Source organism: Anas acuta, chromosome 1, assembly GCF_963932015.1.
Source record: "Anas acuta chromosome 1, bAnaAcu1.1, whole genome shotgun sequence".
NCBI lineage: Eukaryota > Metazoa > Chordata > Aves > Anseriformes > Anatidae > Anas > Anas acuta.
Window position 1 is genome coordinate 72,007,226 of NC_088979.1, and position 21,522 is coordinate 72,028,747.

The window sequence follows — 21,522 nt, forward strand, 5'->3', positions numbered from 1 at the left end:
ATAATGCTTTCTAAGTATAAAAATTGTAAAGCCTATTCTGTCTGCAGCAAATGTTCTCTCTGCAGGACATCAGTTACAATAATTCACTTAGCTGAAGTTGCCTTTTTCAGACAATAAACCCTGGATATATGCATGTATGTGTTGTTTTCCTCAGAGAAGTCCCCCAAAAGTTATGTCAAAGCAAAGATTAATAAATAATGCTATCAAAATATGGTCTTATGGTTCTCTTGGTTGCAACTGTTTTGGGTGCAAGAAGACTAAGAAGCAGAATGGAAAAAGACAACTCCGATGGATACAGGACTTTTCACTGTCTGTGCCAAGCAGAGACTCACGTCTCTTCCCACAGCGCAGAATTAGCCATTTTAAAGTTACTGGCTACAAAAGAGCTCACAGTGAGTTGACATGCATGTTATAGCATCTTGGAATCTCTGTAGCTACTACTGTTTGGTGTTGCCACTGCCCACATGTCCAGTATTCTCAGTAGAATCAGAGGTAGCAGGGAAAGCAAGACCATGTAGAAGTGGACTGTGTACTGTATCCTCATCACTTCTCTTATCAGCATGACTTCCCATGACATTATAGCTATTTACGGCAGTCAGTCATCAAAGGATACCATACGTACCATCCTCTCTATTGAGGACCAGGAAACCATTTCTTCTTCATGAAGAGCCTTGCCTTTTTATTTTTATTTTATATTTTTTGTATTTTTTTAAGTGGTAATTTTAATATAGGCTTGAGCAAAGGAAGCACATAAAACTAAGCATGTTATTTGGCTCATAGCTTTGAACAAGGTACAACCCCCCTCAGTGCAACTTGCCTAAAATGATCACATTTCCCTGAAAAATCTCAAGATTCTGTCTTAAGATTTTTCTTGTTTTGTTTTGTTTTTCCACACAAGTTACAATGCTCATTTAAGAGACCACGATCCTACCAAGAAAGATCACCTACAGAAAATTATAATTTCAAATAGTCAAGTCAGGATATCATCCATCCTGTTGATCTCATTATTCTTTATCTTTGTGCAATCTTCTCATTAGTATAAGTGGAAAACCATGAAGCACATATTCTGTCTTAAATAATCTAAGTACTAAAAAGTCCATCTACTATTTTAAAAATAGAAGAAAAATGTTACTCTAATATTTCAATGATCTTATACTGTAATTAAAAAACAATATATATTGATTTATTTTTATTATTTTCCTGAAAGAATCTAAGGGAATTGTTGAGATGACTCCAGTGAAATACAAGAACTATTGATTTTGTTGCTATGCTTAAAAAAAAATGAAAAAAATTAAAAAGAAAAAAAAGTCCAGATAAATTTTTGTATTATGTTCCAAGGAAAAAAAATATATACATGTATATCTATATATACTTGTATGTTTTACTTTAAACCCTTTAAAGGTGCTCTGCTGGATTATGAAGTAAATTCCCTGATACTGTGTTGAATATGTCCATTAATAAAACACTGACATAGTAATTTGGCAAAACTAGAAAGCTTGTTTAAGTAAAGTTATTTTCATACTGTATTGGGTTTATGTGGTTTGGTTTTAGTAGTAGAGGTCTCTTCTGGCACCCCATTGCCTTGAGCTGCTTGAGGGGTGGATATAGAAGGGGGTGGATTTAGTTTGGAAGGTGTTTTTAGTTTGCTTTTAGTTTCTCATTATTCTAGTCTGTTTTTAGTAATAGGCAAGAAATTATGTTAATCTGCCTGTGCTGAGTCTGTTTTGCCTGTGATTGTAACTGGTGAATGATTTCCCTGTCCTTATCTCAATCTGTGAGCTTTTTTTCCATCATATTTTCTCCCCCTGTTCTGTTGAGGATGGGGTGTGAAAGAGCAACATGGTGGAACTTAACAGCCCATTGGTGTGAAACCACCACACATACAAAGCTAGTTTTCTTCATTTGAAATATCTGGAAATTTACTAATATATAAATCTATGGTTCTTTGCTTTGCAAATCACTTCATTTTTACTGCTTTACACAGTGGCAATCAAAATACAATACTCTCACAAGTACAAAAATACCATCACAATACATCACAAATATCATCTAATTTAGTGATATGTTTGTTCTTCTTATAGCAAAAACATACTTGCTGCAGTCAGAAGTCTCCACAAGAGGACACGCAATAATATAAGAAGTTTGAGTGAGTCTCTTCATATCTAGGCCATGGTAGTTTTGATACATTCATGATGTATCAAAGTTTTAGAACAGTGGACAGGGAGTGACTTACGCTAAAAGATGAGATTCTCTAGTAGGTGTATGATGTTGTGAAATGGTGTTTGTATATAAACATATATATACATATACATATATATATGTATATATGACAAAAAGAGGTGGGGGTGGGGAGTGGGGGGATGAGGAGAGCTGGGTTGAGCAGGACATTCTCTTCCTTACAGCTGCTAAGACAAAATAGCCTTCACATCTTTTTTTCAGGCATTTTTATCATGTAACTCATATCCAGATACATTTCATATTTCCACCTGAAAATAAGAGAGAAGAATAATATTTTCTTAAAGCTAAGAGCTCATGTTTAAGTGTATGACAATCAGAAAAAAATAATAGTTAATGTGTGAGAGGTCACAGCCTTGTGGTCATAAAAATTAAATTATTATGGTACATCAGCAAGTTTGAAACACAAGCTGTGGTTTATTGTGCATGAAACAGCAATCAGTTTGAACAATGATAACTTGTTGCCACTAGTAAAGTGACAGAATAACAAGGAAGACAACCTCAAACGTACAGCTCAACTTCTGTCTTTTTGGATTTAGTAATCATTAGATTTTACCATTCTAACCCCTTTCAGTTTTGGAGTAGCTGCAGATCCTAACTGCTTCTGCATTGACTGGTCCATATATAGTATTTTCCATTATCCTCCATTTTTACACTGTAACCTCTTATTCGTGCTCCACTGTTTGTATTTTAGCATTTTTAGAGACCATGCTTTGATTTTCTCAGACTAAACAGGACATAATATGTTCTGTTGCTATTCTTATATTTTACAAATATATCCCTAAATTACTCTGCCTCAGATTACTTTTCACAGATGTCTGTAGAAGTAATTATCACATACAGAAGGAGGCTTAGTTAATCAGACAGTCTGTTTTTTTTTTTGTTGTTGTTGGTTGTTTGTTTTTTTTTTTTTTTTTTTGATTTATACCATTAAGTTCATCCAACTATCTGTGTGTTTCCACTGGGAAAAGAAAAAAAATAAATAAAAAAAAAAAGCTACATATTTTAAAGGCTAAAGTTATCTTAGAAGGGTTTAAATTAAAAAAAATAATAAATCCTAAATCTCTATAAATAGAAAGAAAATTTTTGTGCCAGAGAAATCCTCAGTTTTACCAAATTCAAGTTGATGAGATTTATGTTATGAACTATTCTGTTTTATTTGCAGAAAAAATGCTGTAATTTACCAGTGTACCTGGATCCAAGTGAAGGTAGGTGATGTATTCCAAATTTGGGAAAGGTTTTCTCCAAGGAAAGAATGGCAAAGTCATCTGAACTCTTCATCACACATATCAAAACTCTTGTGTCTACCAGTCTTAAGAGAGGAACTGTAGACTTCAGTGACCTTGTTCAGTATTCTTGGAGATACAGGTTGTCCAAAAGTCATTGTCTTCCACTTTAGAAATTTTATTCCACTTATTCCACTCTTCCTCAAGAGAAATATTTCATAATGTAATCTTGTAAGAAATATTTGGTGATTATTTTTAAATAAGTAATCTTTTTTTTTTTTTTTTTTTTTTTTTTTTTTTTTTTTTTTTCCCTATGAAAATGTTCTGCAAATTCAGTCTTTAAAAATATCTAGAATGAAATATCTTGGTTAAAAACCTTCCAAGGCATTTTGAATTTATGACTGAATGTATGATAACTTCTCATACATTCTGAAAAAAAATGATAATCAAAGTTCAAAAAGCAAAGGTTTTGCAGTGTCAGTCAGGGTGAGAATGCTTTCTGAATATATTTGTAAATTCTCTTTAGCTTTCCTTCTTGCTGAGAAGAAATTCTTCTGTTTGTACCACCTTCCTACCTGAGTACAATTTACATTCATTCCTGTCACAAAATCAGAATGCAACTTAAATCCATTTGCATTTCTATCCAGTCTTTTTCTTAATTCAACCTGATAATGATGTTTACAGATGATATCACACAGTATGGGAAAATGCTGAAGTTATTACTACCATTACAAACTTTTTGCTTGTTTTTAACATGACATTAATACAGACAGAATGCTATTCTGCAAATATATCAATCTATATACAATACATATGCTACACACTTTCATATGCTAACTTCATTCTGTGTTAGAATTTCACAGAATTCATTCTGTGATAGAGTGTTCTAAAAAGAAGGTACTGGCACAAGCAAAATCAGAATATTCTGGTCTACTGTTTTAAGAGAAGCTGGAAAAGGTAAAATAAAAATTCCATTACCTGTCAAACTGAACCATGAAGAACTGACATGAAGAACTGATAACAACACTGTTTGTCTTAAGGTCTGGATCACTTTTTTCATCATTCATGTCTCTGCTTTCTATGCAACTGCCCATGAGGTCTCCGTTCAGCTAACTCATGATCTCAGTAATGTGGCTTCACCTAGCTTTCATGTTAAAAGCAAAAAAAAACAACAAACAAACAGAAAAAAAAATGATTCTTATAGTGAAGACATTGTTGCATTCCTTTATTTTTTATTCCAATAACAACTCTATTAAATGTAGTAATATTTCCATTCATTGTCGTCAAGGCTATGTATGTTTCTTCTTTCTGAATTTCCTGATTATTTTTTTTTTTTTTGTATACTGGTATTTCAAGTCAATTTAAGTATTCCAAATACAAGGACCTGCCCCTGGGCTGGGTCAATCCCAAGCAAAAACACAGGCTGGGTGGAGAATGGATTGAGAGCAGCCCTGAGGAGAAGCACCTCGGGGTTGACAAGAAGCATGACATGAGCCAGCAATGCACTTGAACTTGGAGTCCAGAACGCCAGCTGTACCCTTGGCTGCATCAAAACAAGCTCGTATAGCATGTCAATTGAGGTGATTCTCCACTTCTGCTCTGCCTTTATGAGACCCCACCTGGAGTACTGAGTTCAGCTCAGGGGCTACCAGCACAAGAAGGACATGGAAGTATTAAAACAAGACCAGAGGAGGGCCATGAAGATGATCAAAGGGCTGGAGCACCTCTCCTACGAAGACAGGCTGAGGGAACTGGGGTTGTTCAGTTTGGAGAGGAGAAGTCTCTGGGGAGCCTTCCAGTACCTCGTAGCAGCCTCCCAGTACCTAAAAGGGACTTATGAGAAAGCTGGGGAGGGACTCTGTCAGGGACTAGTGACAGGACAAGGAGTAATGGTTTTAAACTAAAAGAGGGTAGATTTAGATTAGATATTAGAAAGAATTTTTTTACTCAGAAGGTGGTGAGGCACTGAACAGGTTGAGAACAGAGACTGAACACTGAACAGAGAAGCTGTAGATGCCCCATCCCTGGAAGTGTTTAAGGCCAGCCTGGATTGGGCGTTGGGCAACCTGGTCTAGTGGGAGGTGTCCCTGCCCATGGCAAGGGGTGGAGTGGGGAGGGGGTGGAATTAGTTAAACTTTAAGGTCCTTTGTAACTCAAACAAGTCTAAGATTCTACAATCTCTATTCTAAAATACAATCTGCAGTAAAAGCTTTCACCTTCTTCCCCACAAACATCTTTATCTCTTTCTGCATTAGTGCTATTTCTAGAATTAAGTATATGATTGTTCATTTATAGCTCTCAAAACCCTTGAGCTGTAAACAATAGAAAGTATAAACAGCAGTGAGAATTTTGAAGTACATTTGTAATTTAGGAACATGAATTCAACTGAGTCTGCTCCTGCAGGGGCTCTCCATGGGCCACAGCCTCCTCCAGGTCACATCCACCTGCTCCACGAGGGGCTCCTCCATGGGCTGCAGCATGGAGATCTGCTCCATGTGGGACCCATGGGCCTCTCCACAGGCCACAGGGGAACTGCTGCTGTGTGCCTGGAGCACCTCCTGCCCTCCTTCAGGGACCTTGGTGTCTGCATGTCTGTTTCTCACTCCTTACTCTCCCAACTGCTGTTGCACAGCAGGTTTTTCTTTTTTTTTTTTTTCTTTTTTCCTCCTTCTTTCTTAAATATGCCCTCACAGAGGTGCCAACAACATTGCTTATTGGCCCAGATCTGTGGGCAGCAGCGGGTCCCTTTGGAGCTGGCTGAAACTGGCCCTTATCTAATTTGGGGCAGCTTCTGAATTCTTCCCACAGAAGCCATTCCTGCAGTCCCCCGCTACCAAAACCTTGCCACATAAACCCACTACACAAGCGTTACTCATTGGCTCAGCTTTGGCCAGCTCCATTTGGAGCTGGATGGAGCTGGCTTCTATCTGACATAGGACTGTTTTTCAGCTCTTCTCAGAGAGGCCACTACTGCACTACCTTCTCTAGTACCAAAACCTTGCTAAATACACCTAATACAGGTTAACCCACAGCAGTCACTAAGATAGAAATAGAGATATAAATGAATCAATGAACACAATTACACTAAGGCTCTCCATGTCTTATCTCAAAGTAAAGACACTCTTGTCACAGAAGAAATTAACACCCTTTTCTGTTCTTTCTTGGTAATATGGGAAGAAGAAAAAAAAAAAAAAAAGAAACACAGGATTTTCTCAGGTTAATCGTGATATGAAAAGATGTCATAAGTAGCTACTGGAGACAGAATTATGGTCCTAAAGACCTAGAGTACCTTCATATTTACTTGCTAGAGGTTAAGGAGGAAAGTCCTCTGACTGATTGAGTAACAAAGAGACACAGCAATATTTTCAGAGAGCACAGCCATGTACCAAAGCCATGACATCTACAGAACAGAATCTGTTCGATCAATCACTTTTACTGACACAAATAATACGGCAGATATTTGGGATGGTTTTTTTTCCTCTTATCCAAATATATAATTAGGAAGTGTTGTCATAGATATTTCCATTCCACTGAAGACTAAAGTTAAAGATCACAGCATCCCAAAATTATTTAGTAGTCTTCCCAATCTTTAGGAGGACCAGATGGAGTAAAAGTGATAAAAGGCAAGTGAATTTATCATTCACTGAAAAATTGAATATTTTTTACTAAATGTTACCTGACATACACACCTGAAGAAAAATTTACTCTTGGTAATGGCCTTGTGTGTATAAAAATCTCTTTATATTTCTAGTGTAGCAAACTGTAGTCATCTTCTGACTTCCTCCTTACAGATGCTCTTTATTGGTAGCATGATCCATCTTGTGTGGTAATAACTCAGGCAAAGCCATTTAGACACCAGTGATCATTCTGGCACAGTCACAAAATTGTATAAATAGAAGCCTTCCAAGCTTTAAGCAGAAAAATAAATCAAGTTATCAATAAGGAAATGACAGGGAAAAAGAAAAAGAAAAAAAAAAAAAAGATGTATCAGCACATGGAATATTGATTAAAGATTGGGGTTTTTAAAGACACCTATGGCAGAAATGGAAAAGGTCAAGGGGATGGCAATTAAAATGGTTAGAAATATCTGATTTTCAAAAACATGCCAGACTACCAGACTGTGATGCTTATAATACTCTCAGGCTTGCTTGGGGCTAGAGATCACACAAACTAATCTGTAAAGGAACAGACGAACAACTGGCAAGTAGCTAGCATTAATTTTCATAACATCACAAGCAATCTTCAGTCATGAGTTGCTCTGGATTCATTCCTCTTATGTAAGACTCCAGAGCCCAGAGTTTCATGGCCCCAAAACAGCCATAAGCTTCTGTATATACACATGTGGAAAAAATGTGTTTCAGAGCAAAGTGTACTTGGAAATTTTTAGTTTGAATAAAATAGAGCTTTATTTTTATGAACAAAGAACACTAAGGAATTACAGAGATGAAATTATAGTAGTAACAATTTATTCTGTCCAAACAGGCAGTGTTACACTTGGGAAGTATTCATAGCTCAGTATTAATTACACTTCTACTTTTTACTAATTAGCACTACACATTTTCAGTTAAAATGTCATGATTGTATCAGATAGAAGTCTCCTGCAGGAATTCAGGAATAACTTTTACTTCATTATGTTTCCTGTCCAATGATAATTTCTTTCTTTGGAGATGTGAACTCCACTGCCTCCAGTGACAAAGCAACATTATCATACTACATTTGTCAGACACAGACTGTTATTCAAATGGAAATTATTCATATGTAGAAAAAACATCAATATTACTGAGTATTAAAATGTTACTGAGGTGCCCAGATGTAAAATGTAAAGTAATGGGGAAAAATGAAAAGCAGGAAATGTTTGCTCATACCGATCTATGCCTGATTCATCGCATCTTTAACAAGTTTCTTTGACTGGGAAGGGAGGTTAATTTAAGATAGCTATCTGTATAAAGCATCTCTCCTCCTATTGGTCATAAGATAAGATTTTAGTGTCTATATGGTCCCATTTATGAATGTCTTAGTTCATTTATTGACCTTTGACTGCTCTAATCTACTATTTCTTGTTACCGTTTGATTGCAAAACAATGTTGAAAAAAAAAAGTATGAAAAAATAAGAATAAATATTGGTAATTTTTTAAGACAGGGGGACCAGGGCTACTGAGGACCAGGCAAAATTGCTGTCATAGATTTTCATCTGTCTAGTCATGACCGATAAATAATATAGCAATCAGAATGACTTTTCTTGACTTTAATGTTATTTAAATTTGCTTTTCTGAGATCTCTTCTTTATGCAGGACTTTTCAAAATCTAGCGCCATGACCTCTGACTGCAGTATTTACTTTGACTGCATATAAACCATCATGTATAAATGCCAGGATCCGGATCCTCACTCCCTATTCAGGTCAAGGACTGGGCTGAAAGTTTTGGCTTTAATTTGGTTACATGACTACATTGTTGTTGTGGTTTCCTCCGGCTGGCAGCTAAGCACCACACAGCCATTTGCTCACGTTCCCCCCTCCCTCTCTGGGATGGGGGAGAGAAATAGGAAAATGAAGCCTGTGGGTCGAGACAGAGACAGTTTATTAAGACAGGAAAAAAAAAATAATAACGATAATAGTACTGCTACTACTACTGTATATGGAATAAGTGATGCACAATGCAATTGCTCACCATCCGCTGACCGATGCCTAGCCTATCCCTGAGCAGATGCCCCCCCCATCCCAGCTAGCCACCCCTATCTATTGTTTAGCATGACGTCAGAGGGTACGGAATAACCCTTTGGCCAGTTTGGGTCAGCTGCTCTGGATCTGTCCCCTCGCAGCTCCTGCTGCACCACCATCCTGCCGGCTGGCAAGGCAGTGTGAGAAGCAGAAAAGTCCTTGGCTTAGTGTAAGCACTGCTCTGCAACAATTAAAACATCCGCGTGGTATCAACACTCTTTTCATCCTAATCCACAACGTAGCATTCTACCAGCTCCTAGGAGGAAAATTAACTCTATCCTAGCTGAAACCAGGACAACTGGGGACCAGGACTAGAGACCAGGACTGTCATTTAAGGCATGGTGATTTTTTCATCCTCACCTTTGATAATATATATTTTAAAGAGATAATGTCTCTATTCTTAAACTCTTTAGACAATATCTGTGTACAGGAAAATTACAGTGCTTTTTGTAATTGTATATCAGTTAAAAAGACTTGATGACAGTTGTCATATTTTCACTTCCCATAGGGTTTTACTGATCACTGATTCATTATCTGTATCACTGAGGAAACGAGATTACTCAAGCAAACAAAAGTATTAATTCAGTAAATTCTTATTTATTCTCCTAACACAGCTTTTTCTCAAAGGAGTAACCAGACAGAAGTTCTGTGCTTAATAACTTTATGAATATAGACTGAAATAATTGCATGAAGTTTATTTTTAGGTTATTTTCAGTGGTTGCCACAGGAAGTTTTGTGTTTCTTCAGGGGAAAAAAAAATAATTTATTACTTCTATCTTCTATCCTTTGCATTCCCTTGTGCTACTCTGGTATTATAGGAGAAAGTCCTGGTTTGGGCTAGGATAGTGTAAATTTTCCTCCTAGAAGCTAGTATGGTGCTGTGTTTGGGATTTAAGATGAGAAGAATGTTGATAACATGCTGATGTTTTAATTGTTGCAGAGCAGTGTTTACACTAAGCCAAGGACTTTTCAGCTTCTCACACTGCCTTGCCAGCCGGCAGGATGGTGGTGCAGCAGGAGCTGCGAGGGGACAGACCCAGGACAGCTGAACCCAACTGTCCAAAGGGGTATTCCATACCATCTGATGTCATGATGAACAATTAATATGAGGGAGCTGGCTAGGACTGGTGGAGGGGGGGAGAGGGAGAAGGAACTGGCTGCTTGGGGGGGGGGATATGTTGGGCATCGGTCAGTGGGTGGTGAGCAATTACATTGTGCATCACTTGTTTTGTACACAGTATTATTATTATTATTGTTGTTATCCTTTCTTTTCTTTCTTAATAAATTGTATCTATCTCAACCCACAGGCTTAGATGCCTGCCAGGTTAAACCACTACACAGAAAGTTTCAATACAGTGAGGTGGGGATTGGTCTATTCTCCCATGTGCCTGGTGACAGGACGAAGGGGAATGGGCTGAAGTTGTGCCAGGGGATCTTTAGGTTGGATATTAGGAAAAACATCTTTATTGAAAGGATTGTTAGGCATTGGAATGTTAGGAATTGGAATGGGTGGAGTGGTGGACTCCACCACTTCTGCCCAGGGAAGTGGTGGAGTCACCATCCATGGAAGCCTTTAAAAGACGTTTAATGTAGACTTTAGTGATATGGTTTAGTGGAGGACTTGTTAGTGTTAGGTCAGAGGTTGGACTCAGTGATCTTGGAGGTCTCTTCCAACCTAAATGATTCTGTGATTCTGTAAATATTTCATATTTTTTACCCTTAAGAAGAAATGGGCCAAATTTTATTGGGAAGGGAACAGTACCAATAATATAAAGTTGTATTTATTTGCTTTAAAAGGTTCATCCATTTAGCAATAATAATTGCTAATAATTGTGACTTCATGAGAAGGAAATCCCTAATTTATTTGGAAGATAAAGTTTTGTTTTTTTCTAATCTTCCCCTTTCATTTATGATCATTGGACCTTCTCTTAACATATGGAAAACTGGAATTTCTCAATAACAAGTAGTTTCTGAACAACTGCATTTAACATCTTAATAGAGATGGTCTGTCTGGAATTACATCGTAATGTGAATAATATGCATCACCAAGAAAACAATATCCTCCCTCTGCCCCACACATCCCTGGTAAAATCATCAATTTCAAAATCCAATTTGATTTCCTCTGCATATAAATGTTAATATATGGGAATAACAGTTAACAATATTGACTAGCATTTTTTTGTTGTTGTTGTTTTTGTTTGTTCATTTCTCTGTTTGTTTTTTCTTTTTGGAGAATCCATACGCCATTACAGTACAATATTGATCTCTGCCTCAAGGAAAATCAAGCTAATTGATTTCACAAACCACTTCTATCATGACGTTAATATATTACTAATTGAAAAAGTGGTTAATTAAATGAACCCCACAGTAAACATTAGAGCTTACTAAACTAAAAACTAAGAGTTTGGCCAAATAAATTACACCAGCAAATTTAGCTTTAATACAGGCATTATCCATATATAAGCTTAGACAATGTAACGAACGCAATGTGGCTTCCACAAAGAATTGTGTGGGATTGCTTATAGAGTGTTGCTCTGACTTTCCTAAAGGCAAAGGTTTAGGAAACATCTTTTAGGAAACATTTTTTAGGAAGTATCTTTTTAGGAAACATTTCCAGAAACATCTGGAAACTTAAGTGACAGGGCATAAGAAATCTTAGAAGTGCCTCAGATTACATGCAGAGATGCAATCTTTCTTGCATCTCCTGTTCTGTAACCCACCTCTGGCACCAGGTCTTGAGGTCTGTATTGTAGAAGCACTGACTTGGCTTATTCATATATTCATATATAAAAACAGTATAAACTGCCTTCTTTCCACCCCAGTTCATCATATGATATGAATATGATGGAAATCAATATTAAACAATGTTTGATACAGAATGATGATTTCCACTTGTTCTAATAAATTATATTCAATTGAAAACATCTGAAAATCCCCACAATTTTCATCTTCCTGTGTTCTAGCATGTTAACATCCAATATTCAATAAGTTTTGACAGGACATGAGAACCTGAGTAGGTTCTTCTATCTGCTTCAACGTATAAATGGGTAAATAACACATAAAACCTATGACAGAGGAAGAGGAATTTCTGTCTCCTGGTCTCATTGTCCGCATGGTAATTAGATCACTTGGGCAAAAAATCAGAAAGCTTATTTTTAAAGGAACTTTTACCTTCAGTGTTGCCTTGAACTTTTACCTTCAGTATTGCTTTCAGTGAAGAAATTGACAGATTGCCTTTTCTTATTTGCAGTCAGCAAAACTTCTTTTATGTCTCATTTTATGCCAGAAGAGAAAAGAAAGCTCTACTCAATCAAGAAGATATGGCACACAGTCAGAAAAGAAGAAAAAATAGTTCAAGACAAAGGGAGCTGATTGCAGAAATTTGTTACTCCTGAGGAAGTGAGTACAGAAATATGTAAAAGCTTTGAGTAGGCAGAGCATGTGAAGAAGATTCACAAGAAGAACTGTTTTTATTAATTAAAAACATCATCATCAACAACAAAAGCTCTGCAATTCATGTCACTGATTCTTGCTCTAAAACTGGATCTATGTTTATCTTTTAAGTACCTTTTGATTTTTTTTTAATCCAAATCTGATTTTGTTTTTAGATTTTCCCTTTTATTTCCTTTCTACAACCAAATGCAAAATAAAATATTAATAAGAAAAAAAATCTGATAGCATGACTTCACTTTCCTGCCTTCCTGATTTATTCTGTTTTTTTTTTCTGTCCTTTTGTCCTCTATAACTTTTTCAAATACCTTCCCTAATTTCAGAAGCATTAGGTACCATCAAAATTATCACTCTTCACTATATTCTTTGCCACAGAAGTATATATAACAGAGACCTTAACTTTTTTTTTTTTTTTTTTTGACAAAACCTTATTTACTATTCAGGACAGAAATTGGCAAACATCAGTCTTCACATCCTGAGTAACTTTGGAAAGATATAGGAAGGGTTGCTCTAAATCTAAGAGGTGATATTAAAGTTGTATAACTAATGGTTGAAGAGAAGAAATACAACAGAAGTGAAATGGGGTTATTTTTATGTGCTTGCGTGTATGGACCAAAACTTCCTTGTCTCCTCTGCATTGCTTACTTCACTGAGATCTCTACTAAAGTGACCTTGCCAATTAAATTTCTATAAGTGGCTAATATACTACATGAGATTAATTCTGCTTCTTTGTCTGATGCTTTAGTGTCTTACCTCAGGCTTCTTCAGAGTTTGTCATAACCAGTTAAGCCAAATCTATATATTTACCTTTTTCTTCTCACTTTATCTCCTGTCGTATCCACAGACCTCAAACTCCTTATAATGTATCTTGAATGTTAGGTACATTCCTGAATATAACACATATGTTATTACTATGACTGAATTCATGAAATGTATGTAATTTCTGGAGACAATAAACCTAGTCTGAGATATTTGCAGATGAATGTTTTTATCAATGTAATGTGCAATAGTATGTCTTTGGTTTAAATACAGATATCTCTGTTATCTTTTATATGCATGTTAATATTTAGAGGTTTAGAAAATAAAATCATATAAAAAAGAATAAAATAATTGAGCTGTTTAGGCTGAAATAGAGGAGATATAGAAGGGATATACAACAATATCTCCAAATAAAGAAGTAACATTCACAGAATACAGAACAAAGAGTAAGCTGCTTAAACTGTCTTAAAACATTAAGATTTAGTTTAGATATCATAGAACCTTTTCTAATTTTAAGATTAGTGAAGCAATGGATTAGGTTGCCTGGGGAAGTTGTGAAATCTCACTTGCAAGAGCATTGAGAAACAGATTAGACAAGTGTCTGTTAGAAATGACATAGATATAGTTGTACTTTCCTAGGGTAAACAATGCACTATGGCCTCTTGAAGTCCCTTCAAATTCCATGTTTATTGTATCCTACTTGGTGCTTAACTTCCAAGTTCAAACCCCACTGGACCAGTTCTATCTAGCATAGTAAGTGTTGCTTTTGTAGAGTGCCTTTTTATATAAGTACCTGTTGGCTGCTTTGATTTCTGGGAAACTTCCTGAAAATGGTCACCTCAGAAAATTATCTGAAAAGGACTCAGGCCAACCATTTGCAATGGTATAGTGAATATGGTGAGAAAGAGAATGAAGAGCAAATTTAGCAAAGAAATCCTGTGAAAATTAATGTCTCTTGGCTTCAGTCCTGACTAGCAATGTTCTTTTCTATTTCCTTACTTTCTTTGTTGTTGTTGATGTTATTTAATAAACTTATTCTCCTATGTATGCTTTGCAAGGGATTAAATAAACTCTCTTTAACAGTCCTTAATGGTTGTTGCTTTTTTCAGATACTTCTTTTTTTAAAGCTATTCTGCATGGCAGAGTCCAGAATTTAAATGGGACTTATATACTAAAGATGACTTGTAACCAGCTGTTAGGTAAACTGCTACCCTTCATCAGTTAATGTTATGTTTTGTCTTGTTTAATGTTTGACCTTTATTGAGATCTCTTTATTTATTTTTAGTCATTATAATTTTACTTTAAAATACAGTTCAAATCAGAACAGTTGGCACCTTTTAAGCCTTGGTTTTGAAGGTAGTTATTTTAAGAATCATCTGTTGTGATTTTTTTAGAATTATATCTTCAAGTTTCAGAATTTCAGACTAGCTTTATAATGTTAGGCAATATTTCCACTTATTCTGCCCTTATTTAAAAGAAAGGCATAGGATGTAACAGAAAAGACATAGCATGTTGTTATTTTAGGATTTAGACGGAGTTGGAATAAGAGACTGTATGTAAAAGAGTAAACTGAAAAAAAACTTTGCCCCAAAATATCCATCTGGCTGTTTGACATTAAGATATGACATAATGCAAGGGCATGTCCTACCAAAAAATAAATAATAATAATAAAAAAAAATGATGCAAGCATGCTTTTCCTATGAAAATTGCTTTGCTAGTACATAATTTACTGGGTCTCCAGCATTCTACAACTACTGTAGGATAGATAATGTCTACTTGACATACCTTGGAGCAGAGCAATTTTGAGGGGGAAATTGCAGTGTTGGAGGAAACATTTTTTGACAGATTGATATAACCCCAAAAGTGGCTGAATAATGCTGCTCATCTTCAGCTGTATTACAATATGCTCAGAGTGATGAATTAGTCATCAGGTAAGACAGTCAAAATTGCAATTTTTCACTTGAATGGCACCAGCAAAAATGTCAGGAATGTTTAGCTAGCCATGAGGAATAAACAGTTATGAATGAAATCTATTCAGTAGAAACAAGAAGGTATAAACATTCTCTGTGAATGAACTGAATTGTATCTAAGGAATACCTGTCTTTTTCAGAATGTCTTTCTCTTTCTAGAAGAACCAACCTAGCAAAGTGCCTAGTAATATTGTTAACTAATTACTTAGCTTTCCAATTATCAATATTAGCAAATTGCTTTGGCCTACTGCCAACAGTAGTTGTTGTCTTTTTTTCATTCTTTACAGTGTTTTGAATTGAGCCATACTGTTTCAGAACTGCCTAGGTTATCAAAATCCTATGGGAAGAGTATTGCAAATCGTTCCTTTATCCTGTTCAGCTTCACTTCAGCAACTAATATATTTTTGTGTGCTTATAACAGTGTAAAATTGTACATCTATGAAATGGTACGTCAAAGCTTTGCATGTGAAAATATTTTATTATTTTCATTTGAAGCATATGTAATAAATTACTTGTGTCTGCTTTTTGTATTGACTATATGCCTCTTTTACACCATCTAGTGTAGCAAACATTATATATATTTGATCACTCTTATCAATTATTTCATAACTGATCAATAGCTGCATAGCTGGAAGAATTCCAAGCACCTTTCAGTTTGAAAATGAGATCTTCGTCCAACTTTGAAGCGGAAGATTTTCATATTTTAGTGCAATCATTCACGAGATGAATACATCTCTTCTACTTGTTTTATTATCAACTAGTATTCCTAAATTAGCTAAAAAATTCTATCATCTTCTCCAGTAGATTTAGTGTAATATAACATTAAATTTAATGTGTTCAGTTTTATATAAATTAACTGGCTGGTAATTTTAAATTTAAAAATATCTTTGAATATTTCTACATTTTGGGGATAGCTCAATTGAAACCTTTTCCTTACAGTACATTGTTTCCATTTTTAGTAGTCTTTTGCTATATGGATAATTTGGCTATGTAAACCCCATCATGGACAAATTCTAATCAAGTCCAGCAATAAAAGGTTTTCAACTTATCTATTTAAGCTATTCTTTTTCCCCCACTCATATATGTATTTCTTTACATATTTTGCTAAGTAAAATTTTATCTAAACATCTTTAAAGAAGAATAAATTATTTTATGTTCAAAGGCTCTTTCACTCTACATAGTCACTATTTACAATAATACAATTGACAAAATTACAATTACAATATATTACAATGACAGGAATTTATAGAGTTGTTTTCATCTGATTTAAACATAGCTGTCCTCTTCATTTCCTTTGTTAGATTTAATATAATGCCGCTTACTTTGTATCTTTTCCTTCCTTCCTTCCTTCCTTCCTTCCTTCCTTCCTTCCTTCCTTCCTTCCTTCCTTCCCTCCCTCCCTCCTTCCCTTCCTTCCTCCCTTTATTTATCATCTTTAAGGTCCTTAAAGAGGATCTAAATTCTATCAGTGATCCAGTATTTTTGAACTCACACATCATTAGTTCTTTAAATATTTTCCTCAAATACAATATGATTGTAATTTTTCTGCCAGATCACACAAACAAGGGTTGTATTTGAATTAAAATTGATTGCTAATAAAACACCACTCCACAAAGGAATCTGAAAATTTGGTAAGAAAAAGATATTAAATAGTGTTTAGTGAGCTCTATCTCTTTTTCTTTTTCTCCCACTCACAAATGCCAACCAGTTGATATTTTGATATAAAATAATGATATTTTAATAAAAATGAAAGAAAAAAATAAAAAAGAGGCAAAAACAAACAAGCCCCACCCCCCACCCCATTGGCCAGGGACTGACAGATCTTTAAAGGCAACAAAGCAAGCCTGATCCAGACTGCCCCTGCTGCTGTTTCCCTCACCTGCCCCTCCTTTGTTTGCCCCACCAGACCTTCCCCTGACCTTGTCCTGGTCCTCATCCACTTTGACTAGCTGCTCAGTATTTGCTGCATTCTTACTAGCTCACTGCTACAATGTTCCTAACCATCTTTCTTGTGCTTTTTCTTAGGTTACAATAAATGTATTATTTATGACTAACACAGCTTCTTGGAAAAAGAATATTAGAAGACTTGACTGTATTGTAGCTCAAAGGAAACTAAATGCCAGTCCCACTACAGAGCTCACCAAGACCTCTAAAAAAGTCTCCAAAGAAAACATTCTTTCTGCTCAAGACTCTAACTTTTCAATTCCATAGAATAAGCTGTTATTTTATATTTGAAGGCCTCAGACATAAATAAACACAAACTTTCATACACAAAAATAATTACAATTTTTTTTTGTACTTTATAATATGCTTTCCTTTTTAACAGAAATACCTTCAAATACAATAAAAGAACAAATGTAAAATAGTTTTAGCCCTACCCTTTTGTCTCTTTCAATGTATTTGCCCTCCTTTCCAGGGGGTGTCACCCGAGCACACATCTGTATTTCTTGGGTGGAAGGAAGAGTAGAAAAGGGGCATATTTGGACTTTGTCTCCTGGGTTTTCATCACAGGACTTATATTAACTCCATACTTTTTACTCAAGATTTAAACAAAAATTCTTACAAGGTTGAAATAGATGTTAACTATTTCAACCTAAGCTGTGGATCAGCAATTTTTCTTTCCTTTTTCTTTTTACTTTTCCCCTGATGTTGTTATGTTGTTGCATGATGACAGGAAATATAACCTTCCCATTCAGCACAGATTAATATCATCAGTGATCTTTGAGACACAGCTGTTACAATGGCCAAGATGGGGAGCATCTCTCAAACTAACACTGAGAAATAGCTATTAACCTTTGAAAACTATGTTACACACATAATACCATTTCTATTTGAATCAGGTGATATCTTTAGAGAATAAAGTTTGAAACAAACAAACAAACAAACAAAAAACACCTAAAAAACTATGCACCATAAAAATAGAATGATTACTGTCTAAACCAAAACTAAAACCAAAACCAAAATATAGGCTTGGCAGCTTACAGGTTATATAGTACTCTATAGTACTTTTTGTCATGGTTTAACTATTTTCAAAATAATAGTAGAAATGGATTACACTAAATCTGTATTTAGGATATATTTGGCTATGTTTTACTGAGTCTAAGAGATGGAGTGTTTATGTCCCCTACAATCATTCTGATCATTACTGGGAATTGCATGCAAGACATGGGAAACTCTATGGGATCTGCCAATGTTATATTTTCAGTTTGGTTGACAAATTTTCCAAGAGTATGAGTTCTGCCTAAACATAAAACTTTGTATGCACATCTAATTAACACAATTGTGATTCATATCTTATTTCCAAATGTAGCAGACTGAAAATACACAGCAATGGGAGTGGAACTACAGATATGATTCAATAATTCAGCATGTGTTTGTTGTGTGTTTTAATATGTGTTACCAAAATGTGAAAGGTAGCATTTGAGAATGCTAAGTGCAGTGAATAGGCCTTTAAATTCCCCAAGATACTACCTTATTTGAAATCAATAAATCTATTTTGACTTCCTTGCATTTTTCTTCAAGCTAATGCTTTTTTTTTTTTTTTTTTTTTTTTTTCTTCAACAGCATAACAGTCACTGCTGTACTGAATCAGTACAACTGTAGGAAAAACAGTCACATTTGGGTTGTAAAGTAGCCAGATCAGACCTGATTTGGATATTGAATTATCTGTAGATTACCTTGGATGACAAGAAAATAGTTTATCATGTCATAGTAAAGCAAGCCTTATTTCTTGCATCTCTCAGGGATGTTATGCTGAAGGGAGAGTCACTGGCCACTTTGCAGGAGAAAAAATATTCATTGTTCAAGGACAGTTTGCTTTTACCAGACAGGAGCTGGCAGAATGACTCACAAATTATAGTCATGATGAGGTTTGCTGTCAACATATTTGACACTGCAGGGTACTTGACAGTGATTCTTTGAGAAAGATATGTCACCCAAGTGAATTTTCACAAAGTAACAACATTTATATACCTTTATATTTATTCATCTCTATTTTTCCCCCCATTACTCCTTCTCAAAACTAGAAATAAATAAGTGTTAAAGAGAAAGGGGCTAATTGCCCCTCCTCTTTCCCCCTCCCTTCCCCCCATCATTTTGCCATTTTGCTTATGGCAAATGACCCTTAGGTAGGTTTTAGAGATGATAGAGACATATCATTTACGTGACTATTGTTTCATTATTACAGCTGAGCCAAGCAGTGATCTTTGAGAATAGTCTTCCTCTACTGTTTTTCTAAAACATTTAGCCTCTGAAATGTTAGAATAAGTCCTAATTCTTTATTGACGTTCAGTCTTCAAACCTAGATCTAGAATTAGAAGGAGGACATATTCCACTTTAGCCCTCCCTGCAGTAGCTTAACATATTATCTATTTGGAAGACACTGGATGAACTGTGTTAAACTACATGTATGTTGAACTGTGTTGAACTGTATAAACTGTGTTAAACTTTGTTCTGCTCTACAAAACTATAGGGACCTACTTAATGTTCTTCCTAGACAAAAGTAAAATTTATATTATTATTATTATTTTTTACTTCATATATTAAGTTGTGACTCTCACTTTCTCTCTCCCCTGAAAAAAGGCTACAAGTGATACCAGAAGCCATTCAAGGAGTTCAGTGAAGGCTTTATTTTGGCTCTCAGTTTCCGTGTTGAAAGAATTTATACAGATCCTGTTGAAAAAACAGGTAAGGTGTAAAAGACAGTTCAAATAGATGTACTATTACTGAAAATGAAAACAAACAAACAAAACCAACAATGTATCTTATAATGTACATGAGTGCAATTGGCATAAATTACTAAGTGGAATTGCATAAGAAAAATAAATATATTGATCAGTTCTGACATCAGAGAATTTTGGTTAAATTTGAGCATATATACAGAATTACAGAAAATGATTTTGATCAGGGTACATTTCAAGGCTTAGTAAATATAACATGACCCTATTTCCTCTCTTGCTCTTACCATTGTTTTATTGTTGAATAGCCTACATTTCCCAGTTAATGCAAAGGGACACAGGGCTCATTTGAAATATAAATGTATTCATGTCTACTTGCTGGCTACTGATTTCAATACTGCTTTAATCTTATAATTAGCACTTTTATTATTATATACGTTTTTTTCTTCCAATAGGTATGTTTAATTCACTCCCTTGGAAACAGATAAACATGGTTAAAAGCAACAATAGATAGGTAAAAGTGATCATTTATAATGTTTTCATGAACTGCCAGAGTGAAAAACTTCATTATATACATGCATATATTTTTTCTCTCCCTCAGACTTTAAACACATTTCACAGAATCACAGACTCACAGAATGGATGAGGTTGGAAGGGACTTCCAGAGATTATCTAGTCCAACTCCCCTGCTCAAGCAGGGTCACCTAGATCAGGATCTTGCACTTGCCCTTGCTGAACCTCTTGAGGTTCTTCTCCTCCCAACTCTCCAGCCTGTCCAGGTCCCTCTGAATGGCCACACAGGACTCTGTGCACTCTGTGCCTTCATCCAGGTCACTGATGAATAAGTTGAATAGCACTGGATCCAGTACTGACCCCTGGGGGACACCAGTAGCCACAGGCCTCCAACTAGACCTGGCACTGTTGAACACAATCCTCCGAGCTCTTCTATCCAGCCAGTTTTCCCCTCTGTCCACAGAGATCCCACACTCTTACCCAGGAGGATGTTATGGGAGATAGTGTCGAAAGCCTTGCTGAAGTCAAGGTAGACAACATCCACTGCTCTCCCCTCATCCAGCCAGCCAGTCATCTCATCATAGAAGGCTATCAGGTTGGTTAAACATGACTTTCCCTTGATGAGCTCATTGTAATTGCTCCTGCTCACCTTCTTTTCTTCCACTTGTTTAGAGATGTTATCAAGGATGAGCTGCTCCATCACATTTCTGTTGATGGAGGTGAGGCTGGCAGGCCTGTAGTTTCCTGGGTCTTTCTTCTTGCCCTTCTTGAAGACTGGCATAACGTTAACTTTCTTCCAGTCCTCAGGCACCTCTACAAGACCTTTTAAAGATGATAGAGAGTGGCTTAGCAATAATGCCCACCAGTTCCCTCAGCACCCTCAGGTGCATTCCATCAGGGCCCATAGATTTGTGGGTGTCTAGCTTGCCTAAATAACTTCTAACCCAATCCTCTTCAACCAGGCGGAAGTCCTCCT

General features: G+C 35.8%; 1 long non-coding RNA gene across 1 annotated transcript; it reads left to right on the plus strand.

The window, feature by feature from the left end:
* Positions 1-251: 251 nt before the first annotated feature.
* On the plus strand, positions 252-12,920 carry LOC137850156 (uncharacterized). The gene is made up of 3 exons (XR_011092305.1): positions 252-392; positions 2,082-2,146; positions 12,429-12,920. It is a non-coding gene; the product is annotated as an uncharacterized lncRNA (long non-coding RNA).
* Positions 12,921-21,522: the final 8,602 nt, after the last annotated feature.